The 12,929-nt window shown below is 41.6% G+C and overlaps 1 protein-coding gene and 1 non-coding gene across 3 annotated transcripts in view; both read left to right on the top strand.

Annotated features, from left to right (window-relative positions):
• The first annotated feature begins 2,349 nt into the window (after nucleotides 1–2,349).
• The window catches only part of GMEB1 (glucocorticoid modulatory element binding protein 1), a 39,291-nt gene continuing 28,711 nt past the window's right edge, over nucleotides 2,350–12,929 (top strand). The window contains exon 1 of one of the 2 annotated variants that reach the window (XM_033114684.1): nucleotides 2,350–2,483. The gene's annotated coding sequence lies outside the window, so the exon portion shown is untranslated. Of the gene's footprint in view, nucleotides 2,484–9,869; nucleotides 10,030–12,929 lie in introns of those variants that run through there. The other variant, XM_033114683.1, reaches the window with a different exon arrangement.
• Nucleotides 2,576–2,709, top strand: LOC117027875 (U11 spliceosomal RNA). Its single transcript, XR_004424002.1, has one exon. It is a non-coding gene; the product is annotated as a U11 spliceosomal RNA (small nuclear RNA).

Raw genomic sequence — 12,929 nt, forward strand, 5'->3', positions numbered from 1 at the left:
ATCCATCTTTTTTAAGACCCAATTTAAATGTACATTCATTCAACAAATAGAGTGCTCATTGTGCGCCAAGATTTTAACTAGGTGCTGGGTATCTATTAGAAGACAGACGATATTCTTAGAGAGTTTACAGTCTGAAGTGGGAAACAAAAGTGTAAGAGGAGAGAATACCAGAATAAACTAGATTTATCAAGCTGAGTGATGGAGGGCCCTGAGCTGCTAGGAAAGAGCTGGCTAAAGTGGCTGGAACTTAAAGAGGTGATAGGGAGAGTGGCAGGCAATGAGGTTGGACAGGCAGGCAGGGGTCAGGTCAGGCAGGACGTTGTAGGCTATAGTGGGGACATGCGATTTTATGGTGCAATGGGAAGGCAGAGGTGTGAAATGATTTGTTTTTAAGAGATGACTGGTGGATTATAGGAGAAGTCCCAACAGACCCAATTGACAGTACCCATATATACTTCCCACCAGTGTATACTACACATCTGCTTCCTATTATAGTGTTTGCCGTTTACATGAGTCCCTTCTTTGCAGCTTCTACGTTGTAGAGGACAGGGACCTCCACATATTATAATATATTAAGGAAAGTAAAATGCCTAACAGTCTATATTTTTTTGTTTAAAAAAATCTATGTATGATGTATACATAGAAAACAGTCTGGCAAGGTAAATACTATAAACTGTTAGTAGTTTGGGGAAGGCATTCTTACAATTCTGTACTGTCTGTATTTCTTTACAATTAACACATGCCTATTGTTTTTATATTAAACATGAAGTATATGTGAATGATTCCATTAAAAATTTTTTTCTATTACATTTGACATTCAATATTATATTAGTTCCAGGTGTACAGTGTAATGGCTAGACATTTATATAATTTATGAAGTGATTCCCCCATAAATCTGGTACCCACCTGACAACATACAGTTATTACAATATTATTGACTATATTCCCAAGCTGTACTTTACATCCCGGTGGCTATTTTGTAACTGCCAATTTGTATTTCTTAATCCCCTTACCTTGTTCACCCAGCCCCACCCATCCAATCTGTTAACCATCAGTTCTCTGTATCTATGAGTTTGTTTCTGTTTTAGTTTGTTCCTTTGTTTTTTTAGATTCCACATTATAAATGAAATCATATGGTACTTGTCTTTCTCTGTCTGGCTTACTTCACTTAGCATAATACACTTTAGGTCCATCCCTGTTGTCGCAAATGGTAAGATTTCATTCTTTGAGTGATTCCATTTTTATGCCATTCTGGAAAAGGCAAAACTATGGAGCCAGAGAAGAGCACTTGATGTCAGGATTGGGAATCCAGACGGGGTGATTAGGAAAGGGGACAAAGGAACTTTTTTGGGTGATCTAAATGTTTGATATTTTGATTGTGGTAATGGACAAATGTCTGTATGAGTTAGAACTCACAGAACTGTATGATAAAAAGGTGAATTTACTGTATGTAAATTATACCTCACTAAGCCTAACTTTAAAAAATGAAATAAATGGAGAAAATATAGAGCAAGGCCTATATTTTAATTGCACAAGTATTAAAATTACACTAATAATCCATTATGCCTTTTAAAAATTAGAACATTACAAGTCAATCTAGTCTTGTGCGTAGTGGCCCCCATCCTGATCCCCTCTTTCTTTCCCAGGGGTAATCATTTTGTGTTCCTCCAGATCTTTTTAAGAAAGTTAATACAAATATGGGGCCTAGAAAAACTATGTAACACTGGGTTTCATGGGCACACGTGTATACACTTTATTACATTAATGGTATCATGCAGTACCCAATTCAACACCCTTTTCATTTTTTTATATCTGTTAAAGATATACTTCAATCATTCCAAGTGCAGTATTGCTTTTTTCCTTCGTTCATGGTATCATGCTGTACCGTATTCTGCAACTCTTAACCTCAATGTTTTTTTATGTATGACACTCTTTGAAAGTGCAGCAGATAGCATTCCACTTTATGAACACACCACATTCTGCTAATCCGTTGTTGTGACAGTGAAGATTAGGTTGCTGCGTTTTTCGCTCTTACGATGATCCCGTGACTCCAGTGCTCGCGTGCTGGGGCCGCTTCAAGGTGGATGAGTAGGAGTGGCACAAGTTTATGCATTTTCAATTTTAATAGGGTGGATTCGTGTCTTGCCCAGTTAGATAGCCACAGCTCCTGAAAAACGGGTTTTTCCACGCAGCTGACTGCAAGAGCGACGCCCCCCCCCCGCCCTGCCCCCGCCCTGCCCCCGCCCACTGCAGCGCGGAGAGATTTTCGGTTCCCTCCAGCAACCTCGGTCTCTTCCTCTGCGTCCGCTTGCACCTACCCAGCAAGCACTGCGTTATTTGCATATCAACCACGTTTTGTTTTTTTTGTTTTTTTACTTTGCTTCTGAATAAAAATGAAAAGACAAATCATATAGTTTCCTTGTGAAGATTTCCCTCTGACTCAGAAGATGTTGAAATTTCCTCCTCAACTCCAGGAATATGGGGTAGGAAGTTACATATACTTTTTTTTCTTTTCACCTTTATCAAAATAGGGATTTGCCAACGTCACCACTTTGTTTTCGTATAGTAGAATCTCAAAAAGGGCTTCTGTCGTGAGTGGCACACGCAGAGCAGCTTGATTGTTCTGCGTGCGGAATCGACATCAAGAGATTTCGGAAGCATAATTTTTTGATACTTGGGCAGCTGGTGATCGTTGGTCCTGGCGCCCTTGTTTTAAGGTTACTTAGAAAAAATAGTTGTTCCTAACGTGTTTAATCGTTTTTCGTGTAACACGTATTGTCATAAAGTAACTTACACTTTTGTCATACATGGGTTGAGATATCTAGTTGTAAGTGGTATTTTGCGTGTTTGGGTGAAAGCTGGTTAATGAGTTTTCTGTCGTGGAAACAGCTGATTTTCTCAGTCGAAGAGCACTTCCAAATTTTCCCATTTTACCCATCAGGGAATTGAGACTTTAAGCAAAGTAACTACTAGGGGGGTAGTAGATTTCTCCAAGAGCACCCTGCTTTATGCGGCCGGAAGAAATGTCCCGACTCCTCCCAGTTTCCTGCTGGAATCATTTAAAATTTTGACTTTGTAAAAAAGTCTCCTTTTAACCAGGCTTACAACAAGTGTACACCTTCCTAAAGCTGTTGATGTTCTCTCAATAACTTCACCTTCCTAAAGCTGTTGATGTTCCCTCTAACTTTTTCCTTTAATGACATAGAGGCAGAGTGGCAGGTTAGCTCAGTTGGTTAGAGCATGGTGCTAATAACATCAAGATTGCCAGTTTGATCCTGGCATGGGCCACTGTGAGCTGCACCCTCCTTAAAAAAACTAAGTAAATAAATAAAATAGAGGCAATGGTTTAAAACCAGTTAACACTCTTACTGCTGGTAACAACAACCTTTCTGGACAGCAATTCAGCAACAGATATTCCATCTCCTAAGTATATATCCTCCATAGTAAAGTTACGTTTTAAGAGGAGATTTAGCGGTAAGGGGGTCCTTCATTATAACAGCAAATGTTTATTGTGATCCAATAGACCTGAAGTCACTGACCTGATTTCACAACGCTTAAGTTTAGTAAAGGGAAAGAATAGCAAAGGGAAAACAACGCTGAATTGGGCTGGAAGAGGGATGTCTGGGAAAGCTTTCCTGAGGCAAAGACTGAAGCTGAAACCTAAGTAATAAATAGAAAGCCAGGCAAAGTGGGAGAGAGGGGCTGTTTAATTAAGCAGAGGCAAAGCCTTGAGGGTGGAGAGTGTGTGTGCTACAGTCCAAGAACTGTAAGGCCAGGATGGCCAGAGTGAAACTATCCACACGGCAGGATACAGGAAAGCCTGAAGACAGCACTGAGGCCTGGACTCACAGGCCTGGGATGTCTATTGCAGTGTTTTTTATAAAGCAGGAGAAATGGAAATTTACCTACACCAGGTATCAGCAAAATTTTCTGTAAAGGGCCAGATAGTACATATTTTAGGTTTTGTGGCCATAGAGTGTTTGCTAGCCACTCAACTCTGCTGTTGCAAAGCAGCAAAAGATAATATATAAACAACTGGGCCTAGCTATGTTCCAATAAAACCTTATTTATGGACACTGAAATTTGAATTCCATATAATTGTCACATGTCATAAAATAGTATTCTTTTATTTTTTTTTCTGCCAACCATTTAAAAATGTGAAAATTATTCTTAATTTCTCAGGTGACAGCCGGGGAGCTATAGTTTACTGGCCCTTGGCCTACACATTCGAAAGCAATATGAGCCAAGTCAAACCGACTATGGGATATCCACACAATGGAATATTATGCACTCATTAAAATGTTGAAATAGAAGCATTTTATAATTTACTCGATGGAGTGCTTATCAAATGCCAGGCCCTGTGTTAAGCACTTAGTATGCATTAGCTCCTATAAATCATCACACAAACTATTAAGGTAGATAGTGGCATTATACTGCTCACTTTACAAATGAGAAAACAGAAGCACTGGGAGGACCAGATCACATAACCAGAAAGTAGCAAGAGGTGAGCTCAGGTCTTCTGACAGGAATGAGTTGTTCTGACTGCACAGAATGTCCAAGAAGAATGTCAACTACAGTGGGATCTGTTAGAGAGGAAAGATTTAGTACGAAAGTGAAGCTTTTTTCCTTTTGCTTATCTATACTTTTGTATTAAATATAGAGTACATGACAAGGTTAAAGAAATAATGAGGACACATAGTCACAGGAACACAAATGATGAAAAATCAGACTCTCAAAGAAGGTGTGAGTCTCAGAAGGCCACATGTTACAATTCCTTTTACACGAAATCTCCAGAAATGGCAAATCTGTAGAGAAAAAGTAGGATTAGTGGTTCCCTGAGGCTGGAGGTGAGGGAAGAGATTGAGGGCATGAGGGATCTTTTGGGGGGTGAAGGAAATGTTCTAAAACTAGATTACAGTAGGAGTTTTACAACTCTATAAATTTACTGAAAATCATTGAATTGTACACTTAAAAAAGGGTGATTTTTTAAAAACAACTTTTATTTATTTTAAGTGTTTTTCCAGGATCCATCAGCTCCAAGTCAAGTAGTTGTTTCAATCTAGTTGTGGAGGGTGCAGCTCACAGTGGCCCATGTGGGGATTGAACTGACAACCTTGTTAAGAACACCGTGCTCTAACCAACTGAGCTAACTGGCCGCCCCCCAAAAAAAAAGGTGAATTTTATGGTATGTAAATTATACTTTAATAAAGCTGTTAAAAATAAAATCAAGGGGTGGCCGGTTAGCTCCGTTGGATAGAGTGTGGTGCTGATAACACCAAGGTTGCCAGTCCAATCCCCGCATGTGCCACTGTGAGCTGCGCCCTCCTTAGGGAAACAAAAAAGAAAAAGAGGGAGAGTTGGAGTGCTGCAACTGCAAGTGAAGGAATGCCAAAGATTGCCAGCAAACCAGTAGAAGCTAGGAAGAGGCAATGATGGATTCCCCTACAGATTTCAGAGGGAATATGGCTGCTGAAAACTTGATTTCAGACTACTGTCCTCCAAAACTGGCAATAAATTTCTATATATAAAAAAAAAAAAAAAATCAAGAGCTGGAAGGAGAAATGTTCACCCAGCTAGGAGCCTGAGAATCTATAATCACTTTATGGAATAAGTTCTCTAACTTAGAAACTTGACCTTAGTGGGTTTCCTGCATGCTGAGCTTCTGTGTGTTAGCTGATCATGTTAATGACTGACTCCCTTATTTAAAACCCTTCAATGGCATCTAACTAGCTTGAATTAACATCCTACCCTCTGTTCTCAGGGCTCTAGCCACACTAGTCTTTTCTTTATCTCTGAAGCCACTACTCGCCTTGCCCCAGGGAAGTTCTCTCCTCTACCTGGAAATGCTCTTTCTCAACAGCATCGCGCCCTCTCCTCTCTCCCAAGGCGGCTAACTCTTCTTCGTTCTTCATTTCTCAGCTCAGCTGTCACTTCCTCAGGGAGGCCCTCCTTGACCTCCCTACCCCTCACTAGGTTAGCTCCCCTATACTCTGTTATACTCTTTCATAGCACCATTTACTTCTCTGTAGAACATTGTCATGATCGTTATTAATGCATTAGTTGTAAAGTTAGTTGTTCAATATTATATTCTCCAGCCAGAATGTCACCTATGTGAGGGCAGGGAACCTGTCTACATCTTGTATACCATTTGTATCCTTGGTGTCTGGTGTAGTACCTGACACATAGTAGGCATTCAATACACATTTGTAGAGCACATCACAATCAATGAATTACTTGTGTATATACAATTACATTGATCACTATTTATTAAGAATGTCCTAGGATATACGAGTGACAGACTGCTCCTGTTTATTCTAAAGAGTTGACTGTACTCTAAATAGGACAAGAACAATCTTCCCATTTTACAGGTAGTCTAAGCTTACACCACTTGTAAGGAAGGAGCAGAACCTTCTGAAACTAAAGTGAAACTCCTTCTGATAAGATTACAAACTCCTAAGATGATGGGTTTACTGCAGGTTGATGAGGAGAGGGGACGTGGTTCAGAGAGATGGATTTTGAGAGGCCATGAAACTTTGGCATTTTGAAGGGTGGAGGGGAATAGGGTGTCAGTTTGTCAGAGGAGAAGAAGAAGTTTCCATCCTTCAGGTGAACAGATGCAAACATGGCTCCTCTCTTAAAACCAAACAAACCTGGTCCATGAGCTCCCTTATTGTTCTACATCTGGGATATCGGGAGCAGTGACCACAGACAGGAAATGATTGTCACACAAAAATTGTGTTTCTATACCCTTACAATCCAAGAAAGAGTTTAAGAAAAATTCCATTTACAATGACATCAAAAAGAATAGAATTCTTAAGAATAAACTTAACCAAGGAGGTGAAACTTAACTAAGGAGGAGTGTAACTCGTACCCTGAAAGCTACAAAACATTGCTGAAAGAAATTAAAGACATAAATGGGAAGAGATCCGTTTATAGATTGAAAGACTTAGTATTATTAAGATGTCAATACTCACCAAGCTATCTGTCAATTCAATGCAATTCCTATAAAAATCCTGATGACATTTTTTTGGAAATAGAAAAACCAGTCCTAAAATTCATAATGAATTTCAAGGGACCTTGAATAGCCAAAACACTCTTGAAAAAGAACAAAGTTGGAGGACTACATTTCCTGATTTCAAAAACTTACTAGAAAACTACAGTAAGTAAAACAGTGGGGTAGTGGTATAAAGACAGACATGTAGACTACTGGAATAGAATAGAGAGTCCAGAAATAAATCCTGACATCAAATGATTTTTTGATAAGAGTGCCAAGATCATTCGGTGGGGGAAAGGACAGTCTTTTCAGCAAATGGTGCTGGGGGATATGGATATTGACATACAAAAGAATGAATTTGGACTCTTACCTTATACCACATACAAAAAATATTTAACTCAAAATGGATCAAAGATCCAAACATGAGAGCTAAAACTATAAAGCTCTCAGAATAAAACAGGGGAAAAGCTTTATGACATTGGATTTGGTAATGATTTCTTGAATTTGACACCGAAAGCACAGGCAACAAAAGAAAAAATAAATAAATTGGACTTCATAAAAATGTAAAACATTTGTGCATCAAAGACCACTGGCAGGATGGTGAAAAAGCAACCCACAGAATGGGAGAAAATATTTGCAAATGACATATCTGATAAGGGGTTAATATCCAGAATATATAACGGACACCTACAACTCAACAATAAAAAAGCAAATTCAATTCAACAATGGACAAAGGACTTAAATACACATTCCTCTAAAGATATACAAATGGCTTATAAGCCCATGAAAAGATGCTCAACATCATTAATCATTAGGAAAATGCAAATCAAAATCACAGTGAGAAACCACTTAATACCTATCAGCCTGGCTGCTATAAAAAAACCCCAGAAAATAACAAGTATTTGTAAAAATGTGGAGAAATTGGAACACTTGCACACTGTTGATAGGAACATAAAGTGGTGCAGCCACTGTGGAAAACAGTATGTTGATTCCAGAAAAAATTGAAAATAGAATTGCCATATGATCCAGCAATTCCATTTCTATACCCAAAAGAACTGAAAGCAGAGTCTTGAAGAAACATATGTACACCCATATTCTCAGCAGCATTATTCACAACAGCCAAAAGGTGAAAGCAATCTAAATGTTCATCAAAGGATGAAGAGATAAACGATGAATGAATATCTACATAATTAATATTATTTGGCCATAAAAAGGAATGAAGTACAGATACTATGGATGAACCTTGAAGACATTATGCTAAGTGAAATAAGCTACACTCAAACGGACAAATGTCGTATGATTCTACTTACTTGTGATACCAAGAATAGTTAAAGTCATAGAAACGGAAAATAGAATAGTAGTTACCAGGGGCTTCGGGGAGGGAGGTATAGGAAATTATTGTTTAATGAATACAGTGTTTCATTTGAGGATGATGAAAACGTTCTGGAAATGGATGGTGGCGATGGTTGCACAACAATGTGAATGTACTTAATGCCACTGAACTGCATACTTAAAAATGGTTAAAATGGTAAATTTCGTGCTATGTATATTTTACCATGATTTAAAAAATTAAAACTGAATAAAACAATTTAAAGAAAAGATGGTAGCAAGGTTTTGGGCCTGCCTATGATGTCGCCAGCATGGGTTTGGAAATTGGTCACCAGCTCAGAAGGCTTACACTCTAGTTGGCAAAGCAGTAGGCCAAGAGACTGAGACCCAGAGAGGATCTTAGCTAAGGTCCTGTGGCCAATGGAGGCAGCTGACTGGCTCTGAGTTCTGTAAGGCAGGTGGGTGGAGCCAGTCGGAGTATTAATAGTGATACCAGCTGGCATTTCTTGAGTGCTCACTACATTCCAGACATTATTCTAAGTCCTTTTGTGAGTGTAGATTACCTTATTTGCTCTTCACAACACCCCTGTGAGTGAGGTACTATTACCATCTCCCTTTTACAGATAAAAGAACTGAGGTGGAGACAGAGACAGATCCAAGGTCACAGAGCCTGATCCAAGGTCACAGAGCCAGCAGGACTTGAATGGTATCCTCTCTGAGTCCCAAACCAACAAGTCAGCCTTTGTTTTGGTCGCGGTGGTGGGCAGTGAGTTGGGGCTGGGGTGGGGCAGGAGATGATTCCCTTCACTGTATCTAGATTCATCCCAGACTTTTTTTTTCTTTTACCCATTGGCAGAACTTCCTCCTTTTCTCTCTTTGCCTCCTTTTCTGATTCACTCTCCATCTGTTAGTGGCTTCTGGCTCCTGAGAATGTGATGCAGAGGGTGGGGGGTAGAGAGGTAGACACACAAGTGTAGGCAGTCCTTAATAAGCAAAAAAAAAATTTTTAAATAAATTTTATTGGGGAATATTGGGGAACAGTGTGTTTCTCCAGGGCCCATCAGCTCCAAGTCGTCCTTCAGTCTAGTTGTAGAGGGCGCAGCTCAGCTCAAGTCCAGTCGCCATTTTCTATCTTTAGTTGCAGGGGGCGCAGCCTACCACCCCATGCAGAAATTGAATCTGCAACCCTGTTGTTCAGAGCTCGTGCTCTAACCAACTGAGCCATCCAGTTGCCCTCCTTTATCGAACTGGCAACCTTGGTGTTATTAGCACCACGCTCTAACCAACTGAACTAACCGGCCGCCCCAAGCAAATATTTTTGATTGCTCTCTATGTACCAGGCAATGTTTAGGGGCTGGAGCCCTGCGGTGAATAAAATAGACCTTGTCCCTGCTCTCAGGGATTCCTTTGTAGTGTATACCCATTGTAGTGTATACGTGTGTGTGTGGGGGGGATGAAGGGTAGAGAGGGGGATAGGGTAGAAAGAAAGGGGAAGTGGAGGAGGGGAGGGGAATGGATACAGACAGGGAACAAGATAGGTCAGGAGGCAGTAAGGGTTATGAAGGAAATGTGAGAAAGTGATCTGGAGAGGACACACTGGAGACAGTAAGAAGAGGGAAGGACTGGCTCAGGAGCTGGAACCTGGAAGATGAGAAAGAGGCAGCTGAAGATCTTGAAGAAAAGCATTCCAGGATTCCATGGAAACGGTAAGGGCAAAGGCTATGAAATCCATGTGTTGGGGGAGCCTGGAGAAGGCCAGTGAGGCTGGAGCAGTGACAGAAAGGAAAGGAGCCAAGAGAAGATCCCAGCACCAGCTCATGTAGGGTCTTGTAGACCATAATGAAAAGATCAAGGTTAATTCTAAGGGGAAGGGAAGTCACTGGAGGAATTCAGAATGAAGACTGGCAGGCAGCATGACAGAAAGTGGGGAGACCAGTTAGGAGGTTCTGTCTATAACATAACGGAGTCAGGTGATGATGGTGGTCTGGGCCAAACGGAGATTCAGAGAGGAGGTGGCATTAGAGAGTTCTTTGGGAGGTGACTGAGTGAGAGAGGTGACATTCTCCGAGGCAGAAGAGACAGAGAAGCAGGTTTGGTGGTGAGGATCTAAGGGAGGTAGGAATAGAAATTATGAATTCAGTTGTGGACATGTTGAGTTTGCAGAGTCAGTGGCTGGCCAGGCAGCTGGCGACACTGTTCCCGGCTGACAGCAGATATCAGAGGCTGCCACCTGAGGACACATAGGTTACAACCTCTTCACAGATGGGTAATGTAGGGCCCAAAGGATGCTTAAGGTTTATTTTTTTAATTGGTTATCAACATTTACCAATCCAGAGATATCAAATAAGCTCAGGATTCCCACCTCCTCTTCCAAACTGGATGCTCTGGCCACACTAGGCCCACATCCTGGGAAGGCCGTGGCAGGCTGGTAGAGGAGCTGCTGCCCTCCAGATGGCGCCTGAACCCAATGGCTGGTCTGACCCCAGCAGGCCTGCTGCGGACTCCTCTCAAGGCCTGGTCGTAGCGGCACTGGAGTTTCAACCTCTGGCATGGGCAGGAGGTGGCACCCTAGAAGAGGAAAAATTTGGCCTGGCACAGAGCCTGGACTTTGGACGGCCCCATTAGGAGTGGCAGCTCTGCGGCTTCTCAGCCTTGTGACCCAGGGTGTGCCTCTATGAAATTTCACTGAGCCTGTCTTGCCTCTTCCGGAAAATGGGGATAACACTCCCTACCCGGAAAGCAAATTCCTTACCTGGAGTTTCATCTATGGGAAATCTCCTAGCACAGTGGCAGACACAAAGAAAGGGGCTCACGCAATGTTAGTTTCTTTTCTTTTCGATCTGATGAGCAGCTAGTGTTGGGAAATCAGAATGGTGAGACTATAGCACAGGCTGAGAGGTACTGGCTCTACCACTCACCAATGAGGCAAGCTCAGTTTTCCTCTCTGTAAGATGGGGACACTACTAGTACCTACCTTGTGGGGATTAAAGTTAATATAAAGTGCTTCGAATGGCATGGCACTCAGTGAGTGTGAGCCATTACTATTGCTGCTGCTGTTGCTGTTACTGTGCATAGAGTAAATAAACTCAGGAGCCAGCAGAGCCATGGTTCTTACACCAGGCTGGCCATCAGAGTCATCTAGGGACATTTTAGAAAAGATTCATGTGTGGGCTCTATCTTCATAGATCCCACCTGAATTCGTCTGGGGTCGGACTCTGGTATGGGTATTTTATAAAATGTCCCCAAGTAACTCTATGTGTAGCCAGGGATAGAAGATCCACAGTGGAGGGGTCATTAGGAGCATGGGCTCTGAAGGGCAACTGCCTATGTTCACATCCAACCTAGCCAATAAACAGATGAACTTGGGAAAGTTCTTAACCTCCCACTTAAACTGGGTTAATAACAGGACCTGGGAGGTTGTATAGATCTAAAGTGCTTAGCGCAATGCCTGGAAGCTAGTGAGATCTCAGCAGCCCTGGGTGTTACCACCCATTAGTTTTCCTGCTGTTTCAAAACCGATTGCAGCCACTGCGGGTCTGTGCCCAGCTCACACCCTCGTTCTCTCTTAGGGGACCTGGATGCCTTGAACATCTCACACTGGGGCTTCTCCTAACCCTGCCAGCTGCCCCCAAAGTTATTTTTTGGCTCTTCCACTGTTCAGATGTTGTATTCACCCAAAATGAACTGAATCATCTCCCAAACAAAATCGATCTGCTCAGATATCAGAGAGACCCCAAGAATGCTAGAGGGGAGGATACAAACAAATTGGCCATTCAATTGTCTCTCATATCAAAAATGAAGAAGGAGGAGGAGAAGAAAAATTCTCTTCAATTCTTAGGATACAATGTTTAGTAGGAAAAAAAAGCATAAGACGGAATTATACATTCAAGAATTTTCATCCAGGTAAAGGAAAAAAATGCATAGAAAAAAGATTGGAAGGAAATATGCCAGATGTTAAAGTGTTTTTTCCCTCTGCTTCTTTTATGTGCTTTACAATTTTCTACAGTGAACACGTAATTAGCAGGAAAAACAATTTAGTGGGGGGAGAAAAAAGGAAAGCCTTCACGTGACTTTCCTCTTAAAAATGATCATTTTATTGCTTTGTCTTAGTTCCTCCTTTCTATCAAAAATGTTTAAAGAATTGTTTCCACTTGCTGTTTCTGCCACTTCCCTTCCCATTTACTACTTGACCCATCACAATCTGGCTTCCCCCCCCACCTCAGCAGTGACCCCACCTTGGAAGTATCGGCAATGACCTCTTAGTTGCCAAAGCCAGTGGCTTCTTTTTCCTTGCCAGAGCTTTGCAAGATCTGACACTGTTGGTGCCATCCCCTCCTGGAAGATCCCTGACTGCTCTTTGGGCTTCCTCTCTCCCCTCTATCCAGAAACCTAACCTTTCTGATCACTTCTGCTTGGTCCCTGAAGGTTCCTCAAAGGCTTAATGTTCCCCAGGTTTGGGCCTTTAGCCCCCTCCCTCTGCACACTCTTCTTGGGTAACCTCATCCACTCTTGGTTTTTGTGGTCCCATCTACATGACAGGTCCCAAATTCCAGCCCTCTTGCCTAGGACAAGTCATCCAACTCCCTTCTGAACACCTTCATTTTGA

The sequence above is a fragment of the Rhinolophus ferrumequinum genome, chromosome 9 (assembly GCF_004115265.2).
Source record: "Rhinolophus ferrumequinum isolate MPI-CBG mRhiFer1 chromosome 9, mRhiFer1_v1.p, whole genome shotgun sequence".
Classification (NCBI taxonomy): Eukaryota; Metazoa; Chordata; class Mammalia; order Chiroptera; family Rhinolophidae; genus Rhinolophus; species Rhinolophus ferrumequinum.